The sequence below is a fragment of the Helianthus annuus genome, chromosome 10 (assembly GCF_002127325.2).
Source record: "Helianthus annuus cultivar XRQ/B chromosome 10, HanXRQr2.0-SUNRISE, whole genome shotgun sequence".
NCBI classification, from domain to species: Eukaryota; Viridiplantae; Streptophyta; class Magnoliopsida; order Asterales; family Asteraceae; genus Helianthus; species Helianthus annuus.
The window spans coordinates 84,507,057-84,519,340 of NC_035442.2; the positions used below are offsets into that span (position 1 = coordinate 84,507,057).

Genomic DNA, 12,284 nt, shown 5'->3' on the forward strand with positions numbered 1-12,284 from the left:
GGTCAAATTTAGTAGGATCTCCTTCAATGCCCATAGGTATTGGATGGCGGGGATCCAAACTCTTTGACCCCCTCATAAGTTAACTACTATTAATACTATAACCCGGCTATTTAGGACTGTATCCCTGCTGACTCAGACTACTTAGCCGAGGGTAACGTCACCGCCAAAAGCGGGGCCTACCATAATTTGCATTAATAACTTAATTCATTATCTTTCAATAATCCGACCCTTTAGGATTGTATCCTTGCTGACTCAAACTACTGGGTTGAGGGTAACGTCGCCTTCAAAAGAGGGGCCTACTACAATAACTAAGATAATCTCTTAAACAAGTGCAAAAGTGCGAAAATAATCAAAGGTTATACTAATACACGTGTCGGATCCAAGTGATTCATCTTGTCTATCTGTTTTTTTTATTTTATTTTTATTTTCAGCATTTAGTTAGTTTTTATTTTTCTTAGTTTAAAACATTTTTCTAACTTTTTGATTTGATTAGATGTTGAGGATAAACTGGTACTAAAAGCTCTTGTGTCCTTGGACGACCTCGGTATCTTACCAACACTATACTACGTCCACGATGGGTGCACTTGCCCATATGTGTGTTTAGTGTTAGTGAATATCGTGTTTTATAAATTTAAAACTTGGCTAAAAGTGTAAAAAGGGCTTAAATACACATCAAAAATATATACACACTAACACGCATCAAGTTTTTGGCGCCGCTGCCGGGGACACAAGGATTTTAAGAAAGTTAGGAATCAACGGCCTAATCATATTTTTATTTTTCTTTAATTTTTAGGATTTTTTTTTAGATTTTCAGCTTCTGCAGAGCTCAGCACGGGGTCGTGCCTGGTCGGACACGGGCCGTGCTCAGCAAAGTTACTGGCAGTTTTTGTTTTTCAAAGTTACAGAAGGCTGACCACGGGGCCGTGCCGGTGCAACACGGGGCCGTGTCCAACTTCCAGTAACTGGGATCTGGAAAACAATCACTGTATTTCCGACCACGGGCCGTGTTCGCTCAACACGGGGCCGTGGTGAACCTTCTGACCGACATTCTTTTTTGTTTTTATTGCAGGACTTGGAACCCGACACCATCCTCACGTAGTGTATGAGCTCCAGTTCCAATAAAGACATAAAAGAACCGCTAGAAGAACCCGAACGCTTTCTCAGAAAAAGGTTAAAAGCCAAAAACCAAGAGAAGGTTTCGGGTGATCCACCCCCAATGGCGGACCAACGTACCCTTATGGATTATCTACGGCCCACCGTAGGTAATCTAGGCGCCGCTATCAATGCTCCGAATGTCGAAGCCAATAACTTCGAACTTCGACCGCATTTGATACAAATGCTCCAAGACTCCGCAACCTTCCACGGGCTTGCGGACGAGGATCCTCATCTACATATAACTAATTTCTTAGAAATATGTGATACCTTTCGGATCAATGGAGCATCAAACGACGCCATACGCCTCCGTATGTTTCCGTTCTCACTAAAAGACCGAGCGAAAGCTTGGCTCAACACCCTCCCAGCTGGATCGGTAAACACCTGGGATGAACTAGCCCAAAAGTTTCTATATAAGTATTTCCCTCCTTCTAAAACTGCTAAATTAATGGCTGAAATTAACACATACTCACAAGAGGACAGGGAATCCTTATATGAAACATGGGAAAGGTTCAAGGAGCTATTACGCAAGTGTCCCCATCATGGCCTCGCAATATGGCAACAAGTATCCACTTTCTACAATGGATTGTTGCCACACACTAGGCAAACACTTGATTCTAGCTCCGGGGGACTTTTAGGTAATCGACGCCCACACGAAATATATAATCAAATTGAGGAAATTGCTCAAACCAATTTTCAATGGCACACTCCCCGGGGAAATAAGTCTATCGCCCCGGGCGCCCATAAGGTCGACGAAAGCACCTCTTTACAAGCCCAAATCGAGGCCCTTTCTTCAAAAATAAAAAAATTAGAAATGACAAAAACAGTCTCGGTTATGGCTTGTGAAGGGTGTGGTGGGTCACATGAAAATTGGAGTTGCATGAAAGAAACGGACGATCAACAAGAAATGGTAAACTACATTGATAATAGACCTAGGCCGTCGGGTCCTCCAACGGGAACTTACAACCAAGGATGGCGAAACCACCCAAACCTTGGTTGGAGGGAAACCGGCAATAGTAGTAACCAACAAACCCAACGAACAAACTTTCAGCAATCAAGAAATGAGTCACAAAATTTCACTCAACAACAAGGTGGACGAGAAAGGCTCGAAGATACTATATCTCGCCTCGTCTCCGACACTGATAAGAAAAACTCGGAAAGATTTCTACAATTAGAATCTAATTTTAGGAATCAACAAGCTAGCATTCAAAACATAGAAAAACAAATAAATCAACTAGCACAAAATTTTTCCGAGAGACCGCAAGGCGCATTACCTAGCAATACCGAAACAAACCCAAAGGCGCAAGTTCACCTCATCACACTACGAAACCGCACCGTAGGGCCTGCAGAAGTACCTCCACCAACGGAAGAAACAATGCCAACACATCTGCAGGAAAAGAACTCTCCCCCATCACCAGAACCTACCAAGGCTCCTCGAGTTCCATACCCCGGTAGGTTAATTCGTCAAAAAACCAATGAGCAATTCGCAAAATTCGAAAGTTTGTTAAAACAATTGCATGTCAATATTCCTTTTATCGAAGTCCTAACCCAAATGCCCAAATACTCTAAATTTATGAGGGACTTCCTTACACATAAAAAGAAAATTGAAAATTTGCAATTAGTTAATTTAGGCGAAGAATGCTCTGCCCTCGTACTCAATAAACTACCCCAAAAGAAAATCGATCCCGGAAGTTTCACGATTCCATGTTCAATAGGGGAATCACCCGTTCGCAATGCCTTGGCCGACTTAGGGGCTAGCATTAACCTCATGCCCTCATCAATGTTCAAAAGGCTTGGCTTGGGAACCACGAGCCCTACAAAAATAAGCATACAACTCGCTGATCGATCAGTCAAGTTCCCACAAGGTGTCATCGAGAATGTCTTGGTAAAGGTAAGCAAATTCGTTTATCCCGTTGACTTTGTCATACTCGACATGGAGGAAGACACCGAGGTCCCCCTTATCCTAGGGAGACCCTTCCTTGCCACAGCACAAGCAGTGGTAGAAATGAATGAAGGGACACTGACTTTGAGGTATGGGGACGATGAGGTGAAGTTCGAAGTTGGGAAGAAAATAGAGGACGACGACCCAGTCAATTACATGAAGGTTATTGATTCAAGCTTGGATGCCGCTCTCCGACGGTGTAACTTGGGAAGCAAGGCACTCCACTCAGAAGATATATAACCAGAAATCGGGTCTAGCCAAGGACCCTTATAAACGTGGCGCACCACGGAGGCATTCCGCGGATCTATCCTTAGTTTAGTTTAGTTTAATCTTTTAATTTTTGCAGAATAAAACACACTCATGGTGGTAATGGATGAAAAAGGGAACGAGAAAAAAATGGAACCATGCACGAAGAACAGAGCAACCCGACGAAAATCTCCATTACAGAAGGCTCAACACGGGCCGTGCCCAACCAACACGGCCCCGTGCTGAGCCCCTGCAGAAAAATCACCCAGTTAAGGTAACTGGACACGGGCCGTGTTCAGCGGACACGCCCCCGTGTCCAGGCTTCTGTTTCAATTCTGTAATTTTTGTTACTGGCACTTGACCACGGGGCCGTGCCCGGTGAACACGGGGCCGTGTCCAGGATGCCAGTAACAAAAATCTTTGCTTTTTAACATACTTTTATACATTCTAATCAACCAAAAATATTATTTTTGGACACATTGAGGACAATGTGTAATTTAAGTGTGGGGGGGGGATGCTAAAACCTTGAAATTTTGCAAAATCCTAAACACAAGCCTTACACAAAACTCTATTGGAACCGCTAAACACCTCCAATTCTCTCTCACACACTCACATTTCTCTCCGTTTTAACCTAATTTCAAGCTTCAAAGGTTTAATTCAACCAAAATTGTTCAAAACCCACCAATTTCACTTCAATTGTTAAGCTTTCCGTTGTCAAATCAACAAACCCTAAGTGAGATTTCGCACAATCTTTCTTTCTGTAAATGGGTTTTAGTTGATTTTGTTCACTGGGTTCTCGTCTTCCAGGTACCCCCACTCCTATTTTCACACTTTTTCAACCATTCAAGATTTTTCATCTCCTAAAAAGCCTGCACCTTTACTATCTTCCTTTGTTTGATTCTTCATGTTTCACTAAATTTTGAATTGGGTTCTTGTCCCACATAAAATGTTTTTGCTGCTGCCCACCAACTGTTTGTAGAAATGCTTGACCCACACCCTCATAAATTTTCAAATTTTGGTGTTTCAGTTTCAATTGGTTTTTGATTTGCCAAGTTCCCATCTACTATATGACTTAGCTTTATCTTCATGAAAATGGAATTTTAAAGTGGAACCTTTTTGATTTTGTTATGGGGTGACGTATTTGTGTGTTGGGCGTTTTTGAGGGTGGGCAACTTTGGGTTGCTACTCTCCCCCGTCTTGTAAATGGTCTTTCCTTTTGCTCCCTGTGTTTGTTTTTTCTTTTACCCCTAACTCCCCTCGAGTTGGCAGTTTTTTGTGTTATTTTTCTGTTTGCGTTTGACTCTGCGCATGGCTCCCCCGCGTAGAGGTAGAAACGTCAAGACTATTGGACTGGTGTCAACGTGTGATAGTGGGTTAAGGGTTTGCCCCCTTAAGCATTTCCACGAATGTAAGGATGGTAAACCGGGGTCTAGTGGGTTTTTTCGCCTTCTTGAACACATGCAAAGCACCCACCTTAAGACTGAAAATAGGAAGATTTATGTGAAGGAGGCTATCACTAAGAATTTGGACCTTTTTCTGGATGTGGGGGAAGTCCTAAGGGCAGGAGGCAAATGGTTATGTGGGGAGTGCATGGTTATGCATGCCCTTAGTAGGGGGTGCAAGCATGGTGATGAGATGGTGTCTTTTGCTCTAAACTCGGGGGACGTGGACGATTTCATTATTGGGATTAGGAAGCCATGTCAAGTGGTAGCCGACACTTTTATACTCTCTCCGGAAGGGGTGGTAACCGATGTTGCCCTTCTCGAGCGTGTTTTTTCACTTCGTTTTCAAACCGTTAAATGCATTCCCCCCAGTTGTCGACTGGCGTTCGCTCAGGTCTTAACGGGTGCCCTACGTAAAGTGATGACATCTCCAGGCTCGGTTGAAAACTGGGTTCAGTTGCTTTTGTTGCCGTGTTGTACACTGAGGGTTGTCGGGCCTTCTTCCAGACAAGAGCGGAGATCAGGTAATAGAAAATCCCTGCAGTGCAGCAGCATCTTGCAGGCGCTTGCATTGTGGAAAGATGGGTCTGGTTTCACAGATTTGGTCTCTTCTCTCTTGAATAGTGGGGGGGATGTTGGGGTTCCTAGGAGGGATTCCGGAAGGGGCGAAGACAATAAAAAGGATCCCAATATCAAGCAATGCCTGCGGAAGGTCAGGGATGGGCATTTTACGGCGGCGGTCAAAGTTTTATGTTCCAGTGGAGTTGCCCCCTTTGGAGAATCGACCATGAAAGCTCTTATTGATAAACACCCTGTGGTGCCACCCCCATTATTGCCTTCCAACCCCATGGTCCAGCCCACTGTTATTGCGGCAGAGGATTGTGTACTTAAATGTATCCAATCCTTCCCTAGAGGGACATCTTGTGGCAGAGATGGGATGCGGGCCCAACACTTGTTGGACGCTATTGGTTGTGAGGGTTCGGTAAGTTCCTCGGGCCTGCTCACAGCCATTACTGGAGTTGTCAACCTATGGCTTGAGGGGCTTTGCCCTAAGGTGTTGGCCGAGTTTGTGGCCTCAGCCCCCCTCACCCCCTTATTGAAACCTGATAATGGTATTAGGCCTATCGCCGTGGGGGGCATCTGGCGTAGGTTGGTATCTAAGGTGGCTATGAAGAAAGTTGGGAAGGACATGGCCCAGTATTTGGGGGATTTTCAATTCGGGGTTGGTACACCAAATGGGGCGGAGGCGGTGCTTCATAGTGCGAACAGGTTCCTGAACTCTTTTCATGAAGATGGGTCCATGGCCTTGCTCACGGTAGACTTCACCAATGCTTTCAACATGGTTGACCGCTCAGCGTTCCTCCAACAGGTCCACCAACGTTGTCCATCTATCTATCGGTGGGTCCAGTTCCTGTACGCCCAACCCGCTAGGTTGTATGTTGGCAGCGATTGTATTAGGGCCACCACTGGAGTGCAACAAGGAGATCCCTTGGGGCCCCTTCTCTTTGCCCTAGCCTTACACCCACTTATTCTTCGTGTCCAGGAGCACTGTAACCTCCCCTTTCATGCTTGGTATTTGGATGATGGCACGATTATTGGTAATGCAATGGAAGTTGCTAAGGCATTGGACATCACCAACACGGAGGGACCATCCCTAGGGCTCCATCTCAATATTAAGAAAACGGAAGTGTACTGGCCATCGTGTGACGGTCTCAAGGTTCAGGACGGAATTTTCCCGAGAGGGATAAGTAGACCTGAGAGGGGGGTTAAGCTCCTTGGGGGGGCGGTTAGCCGAGATTCTGCTTTTATCGGGGAATTAGCAGGGCGGCGGGCATTGAAAGCGGTTGACCTTATGAAACTCTTGCCCTGCCTTCAGGACCCCCAGTGCGAGCTTCTTCTTTTAAGGTCATGCATGGGGGTAGCTAAGTTACTATTTGGGTTGCGGACCTGCCAACCCCACTTGATGGCCAATGCAGTATCCTGTTTTGATGATGGTCTTCGAGAGGCTATCGAAGACATTGTTGTTTGCGGGGGGTCCTACTTCGGTGACCTTCAGTGGCGTTTGGCATCTTTGCCGATGCGTCTGGGGGGTTTGGGCCTCCTCTCAGCTCGGGATGTTGGAGTTTATGCTTTTGTGGCGTCTAGAGCTCAGTCGTGTGTATTGCAAGACCATATCCTTCGGAACAGCGGGGTTGTTAAGCTTGACGTAGACTACCAACAGGCCCTTGAGTACTTAAGTATCTCTCTTCCAGACTTTGATATTGGCGGTTTCTATAATATGGACACCGCCCCCCCAAAGCCACAAAAAACTTTGGCGAATGCCCTATTTGACAAAATCGCTCGGAGTCTGGGAGAAACATTCGATTTGTCTCCCCGCCAGAAGGCGGTGATTGAGTGCTTGAAAGGCCCCCATGCGCAAGATTTTTTGACTGTTATCCCGATCGAGGGGCTGGGGCAATGCATGTCGGCTGTTGAGTATAGGGCTATCCTCAAATACCGGCTGATGATCCCTATGTATTCAGAAGACGAAACCTGCCCAATTTGCCGTAAAGCCTGCATGGATAAATACGGGGAGCATGCTATTCATTGTAAGGAGCTCCCTGGTTTCAAATATCGGCACGACTGGGTGAGAGATGTCTTGGGGGACATCTTGAGGAGAGCTGGGATTTCTGCCAAGAAGGAGGCCCCTGTGAATTTCCTTACAGATCCGATGGAAGGGAGATCTACATTAAGACCAGCGGATCTGCTCGTTTTTGGCTGGGCGGGAGGGAAACATGCTTGTGTGGATCTCACAGGAGTCTCCCCCTTAGCTGGTTTAAGGGAAAGTGGGTTTGTAGCAGGACAGGCTATAAGGAAAGCGGAATCTAAAAAGGTGGATAAACACGCTAAAGCATGTGCTGATAACCAACATGCATTTGTCCCCTTCGCCTTCGACACCTTTGGCTCCCTAGCTCCAGAAGCTATCCGTTTGTTGACTAGGGTACAAAAGGTTGTCCACAGCAGTTGCTCATCAACAGGGGGGCAGGGGTTTGTCTTTAATAGGCTAGGGTTTGCTATTCAGAAGGGGGTAGCGGCGCAGCTTGTTGCTCGCTTACCTGCGATATTGATGTAACTCGGCCAGTTGTTTATATATAAATAAAAAAAATTTTAAAGCAAAAAAAAACTTTTTCATTTTTTTTATTTACTTGTCTTAGTTTAAGTTGGGAATAACAAGTTCTAAAAAGGTTATATTTTTACAAGTTTACAACCAATAGCGTCGTGATAAAAAAAGGAACCAACATAAGAAAATTATGAAACGGCATAACAAGTCTAGTTTAAAATTCGATTATATATACTTGGTCACATTAAAAACCCATTCCCACAAAAGTGAGTTTTGAGCCTTTATTGAGCATAAAAATACACATATTTAGATTAAATGCTCATTTTTCGTTTCTTGTGTGAATAGCCGCTCGGTCCTTACAAATCTAGAACTTGCCACGACGATACATTCCCGGTCCTTACCAACTTAAACCCAAGTAAGTAAATGATGGAGGCATTAGGACTAACTATTTTTCTTTCAAAACCATTATTTTTCATTTTTTTTACATACCCAAAATCCCCCTAGAAAACCCCTTTGAGCCTAAACCTTTCATTTCATTACCCCAAAAACCATTTTTACCCACCAAAAACCTTTTTCATTTTTTTTCACCCTTTATTTTAGTAACAAGCTCGGTTTTTCGTCAACTTGCCCTTTCATGTGACATCAAAAAAAAAAAAAATTATATATATATATATGATGAAGTCAAAAACAAACAAAAGCTACAAAAGCTTGTTTGGAGAAATACTTCAAAAATAATAGGTCACTAAAAACAAGGTATTTTACGAAAACCGACACTTGCTACGATTTTCGCCCTTTTTACTAACCACTAACCAACCACCCACCTTTAAACCCAAGCCTTCACCCAAAAAGTCCTCTTGATATTTACAAAGGTAAAAAGTTAAAAAGGAGGAGGATTGATTGCTTGGCAAGCCTATGGAAAGACGTAAGTTCCGTGCCGCTCTCGAGTGATTCACTAAAATATACACCTTCGGCCGAGTGTTGAGTGATCTCCCGTGAGGTATGTGAACTTGTATATAAATGGAATTTTAATAAGGCATGCTATGCCCAAATAAGTAATTTATCTTATGAAAAGTTCAAAATAAATCATAACGAATAGGATTGTAAATAAATAAAAATAAAGCCTATAAAAACCTTGGATTCCCGACACTCTAGGACAAGCTAAAAACTTCTCTTCTACCTATTCCATTTGGGAGTGTAAGCCACATTTAAAGAGTTTTGCTTGAGGACAAGCAAAAGTTCAAGTGTGGGGGTATTTGATGTGTGTAAAATGCAACATATAAAACACATCAATTAAGGCATAAAACTAACCCTTTTTAAGTACTAATGTTGGAAAAAGAGTGTTTTTGTCTTCCTTTTGTATTTTCAGGATGAAATGAGCTCAAAATCACAAAAGAAGCAAAAAGACCACTAATTCTACCATAAATACAAGAAAAGGAACAAAAGTAGACTGCCCGGACCCTCAACGGCACCTCCCAAAGCAAAAAGGAAGAAACAGAGTCTGAACACGCCCCGTGTCCAGCGAACACGGGGGCGTGCCTAGGAAGCAGCAGAAAAGACAAACCAGTAGAAGCTTCCATTGCCCACCACGGGGCCGTGTCCAGCGAGCACGGGGGCGTGGTGAAAGTACAGCAGGCGCATTAATTGTAATTCGCAATTACAATTAATGAGGAGAGAGAGTGTCAGACGGGCACGGGGCCGTGTCCAGCGGACACGGGGCCGTGTCCAGCCTTCTGTTCAGCCTATAAATAGAGGAGCTTGGCTTCATTCTCTCTCATCCCTTGGCACACCACCTCTCTCACACTTCATCCACCACCCACCACCACCATAACACCATCATCCACCACCATCATCCATTGTCCATCATAGAGTGTGTGAGTCGTCTCGGGATCCAAGATTGATCGTAAGAGTTCTTGACAATCAAGGCCATGTTTGCCTAAGTCTCTTACATCACTTGGTGAAGACAAGTGTTTAGTATAATACTTTTTATTTTTAATCTTTTGCACTTTTTATTTGGTTTTGTATTAATGACTTTAATAACTAGTTACTTATGTTGAAGGTGATCTTTCCTTATCGTTTGTCCGTGGTGTCTTGGCGTTATTTTACTGTCTATATAAAATAAAAGATTTTCACCATTCATATCTCCACGGTCTATATGGAGGTATGTTGGCTACCTGGTCGGGGGTTAAGGGAACGGTTTGGTAAGGGTCTTGCCCTTGTTCAGCGTTTAGAGGTCCTGCTTGGGACCTGGGTCAAATTTAGTAGGATCTCCTTCAATGCCCATAGGTATTGGATGGCGGGGATCCAAACTCTTTGACCCCCTCATAAGTTAACTACTATTAATACTATAACCCGGCTATTTAGGACTGTATCCCTGCTGACTCAGACTACTTAGCCGAGGGTAACGTCACCGCCAAAAGCGGGGCCTACCATAATTTGCATTAATAACTTAATTCATTATCTTTCAATAATCCGACCCTTTAGGATTGTATCCTTGCTGACTCAAACTACTGGGTTGAGGGTAACGTCTCCTTCAAAAGAGGGGCCTACTACAATAACTAAGATAATCTCTTAAACAAGTGCAAAAGTGCGAAAATAATCAAAGGTTATACTAATACACGTGTCGGATCCAAGTGATTCATCTTGTCTATCTGTTTTTTTTATTTTATTTTTATTTTCAGCATTTAGTTAGTTTTTATTTTTCTTAGTTTAAAACATTTTTCTAACTTTTTGATTTGATTAGATGTTGAGGATAAACCGGTACTAAAAGCTCTTGTGTCCTTGGACGACCTCGGTATCTTACCAACACTATACTACGTCCACGATGGGTGCACTTACCCATATGTGTGTTTAGTGTTAGTGAATATCGTGTTTTATAAATTTAAAACTTGGCTAAAAGTGTAAAAAGGGCTTAAATACACATCAAAAATATATACACACTAACACGCATCACTCGACCTGCGTGAATTATCATCTTCACGCTTTCTCTTCTCAGCCTCTTTGTTCCTCAGCGATCTTTGCCTGACCGCATCCAGAGTGAGGGACAAAGATATGTCAGCAACAGATCTAAAGGTCGCTGGCCGAGAGGCCTTTACGCTTGCCTTTATTTCGGGGGCTAAACCACCGATAAAACGAGCTATTCGCTTTGGTTCCGGGGTTACCAGATACGGAACCAACCGGGACATCGTGTTAAAGCTCGTGAGGTAAGCTTGACAGTCAAGGTTCGTCATAACCAACGATAGGAAGTCGGACTCGATCTTTTCAACCTCGTGTTGAGGGCAAAAATTTTCCTTGATGAGGGAAATGAATTCCTCCCACGACATGCTGTATAAAACAGTCTTCCCCGAGGCCTGAACCAGAGATCTCCACCATGCAAGGGCTTCACCCTTGAATGACTGCGAAACAAACTTTACCACATCTCTCTCTGCACAACCACTGATGTCCACCACGGTGTCCATCTCGTCTAACCAAGTCATGCAATCTACCGCGCCTTTCTCCCCAGTGAAATCTCGGGGTTTGCAAGATACAAAATATTTGTAGGTGCAACCCCTGGCGCGAGATGCATCAGTAAACACTTTTTCCTTAGGACCGACACTGTTTTCATTGGATGAGTGTTTATCATCGTCCTTTTTGGGCTTAGACGGTGGTTTGCTGTGAGATTTTGAGTGGGTTTTCGGCTTTGAGTGTGGTTTGGATATGGTTCTGCTCCGGGACTCTGTGTACTCTTCGTATTGTCGATCCAGGGCTGCCTTAACAGCACCGTCGACAAGAGCTTTCAATTCCGCGCCCGTCAAATGAATCTGGGCATTATCATTTTCATCTCCTTTCGAGTGACTATTCACTTCATTAGGATCAGCCATTGTAACTTGAATCTGCTACAGAAGATAACGAAAAGTTTTATTTAGGAGTTTATTATGGAATTGTCTTTTATGGCAATTCATTAACCATGGTAACAGAGACCATATCTGGTTAATTCGTTACTCACTTTTATTTAGGATTTGAGCATAACTTATCCTAATTACAAACAATATTGTTAGTGGCATAAAGCCTAGTCATAAGGACGTTATTATAATATAAGCCGGGATTTCAGAGAATCAAGGCATGAAGGTTTGAACCGTAGTCCTTTTACCCTTTCTGACAAGGTGTCATAGACCACCACTGCCTTTTGTCTTATATGACAATAAATGTGGCCCGTAGGCACTACATCACTAATGGATGTTTAATAGGTTTGGCCCGTAGGCGCTTCATCGCTAATGGATGTTTAATAGTTTTGGCCCGTAGGCACTACATCACTAATGGATGTTTTTTGGCCCGTAGGCACTACATCACTAATGGATGTTTAATAATTGATCATCTTTATAGATGATTTAACCCATGATTTACAAATCATTAATTTGGGCTTTGA

General features: G+C 43.6%; 1 non-coding gene across 1 annotated transcript; it reads right to left on the reverse strand.

The window, feature by feature from the left end:
• Positions 1 to 1,594: 1,594 nt before the first annotated feature.
• On the reverse strand, positions 1,595 to 1,701 carry LOC118483540. The gene has a single exon (XR_004870830.1). It is a non-coding gene; the product is annotated as a small nucleolar RNA R71 (small nucleolar RNA).
• Positions 1,702 to 12,284: the final 10,583 nt, after the last annotated feature.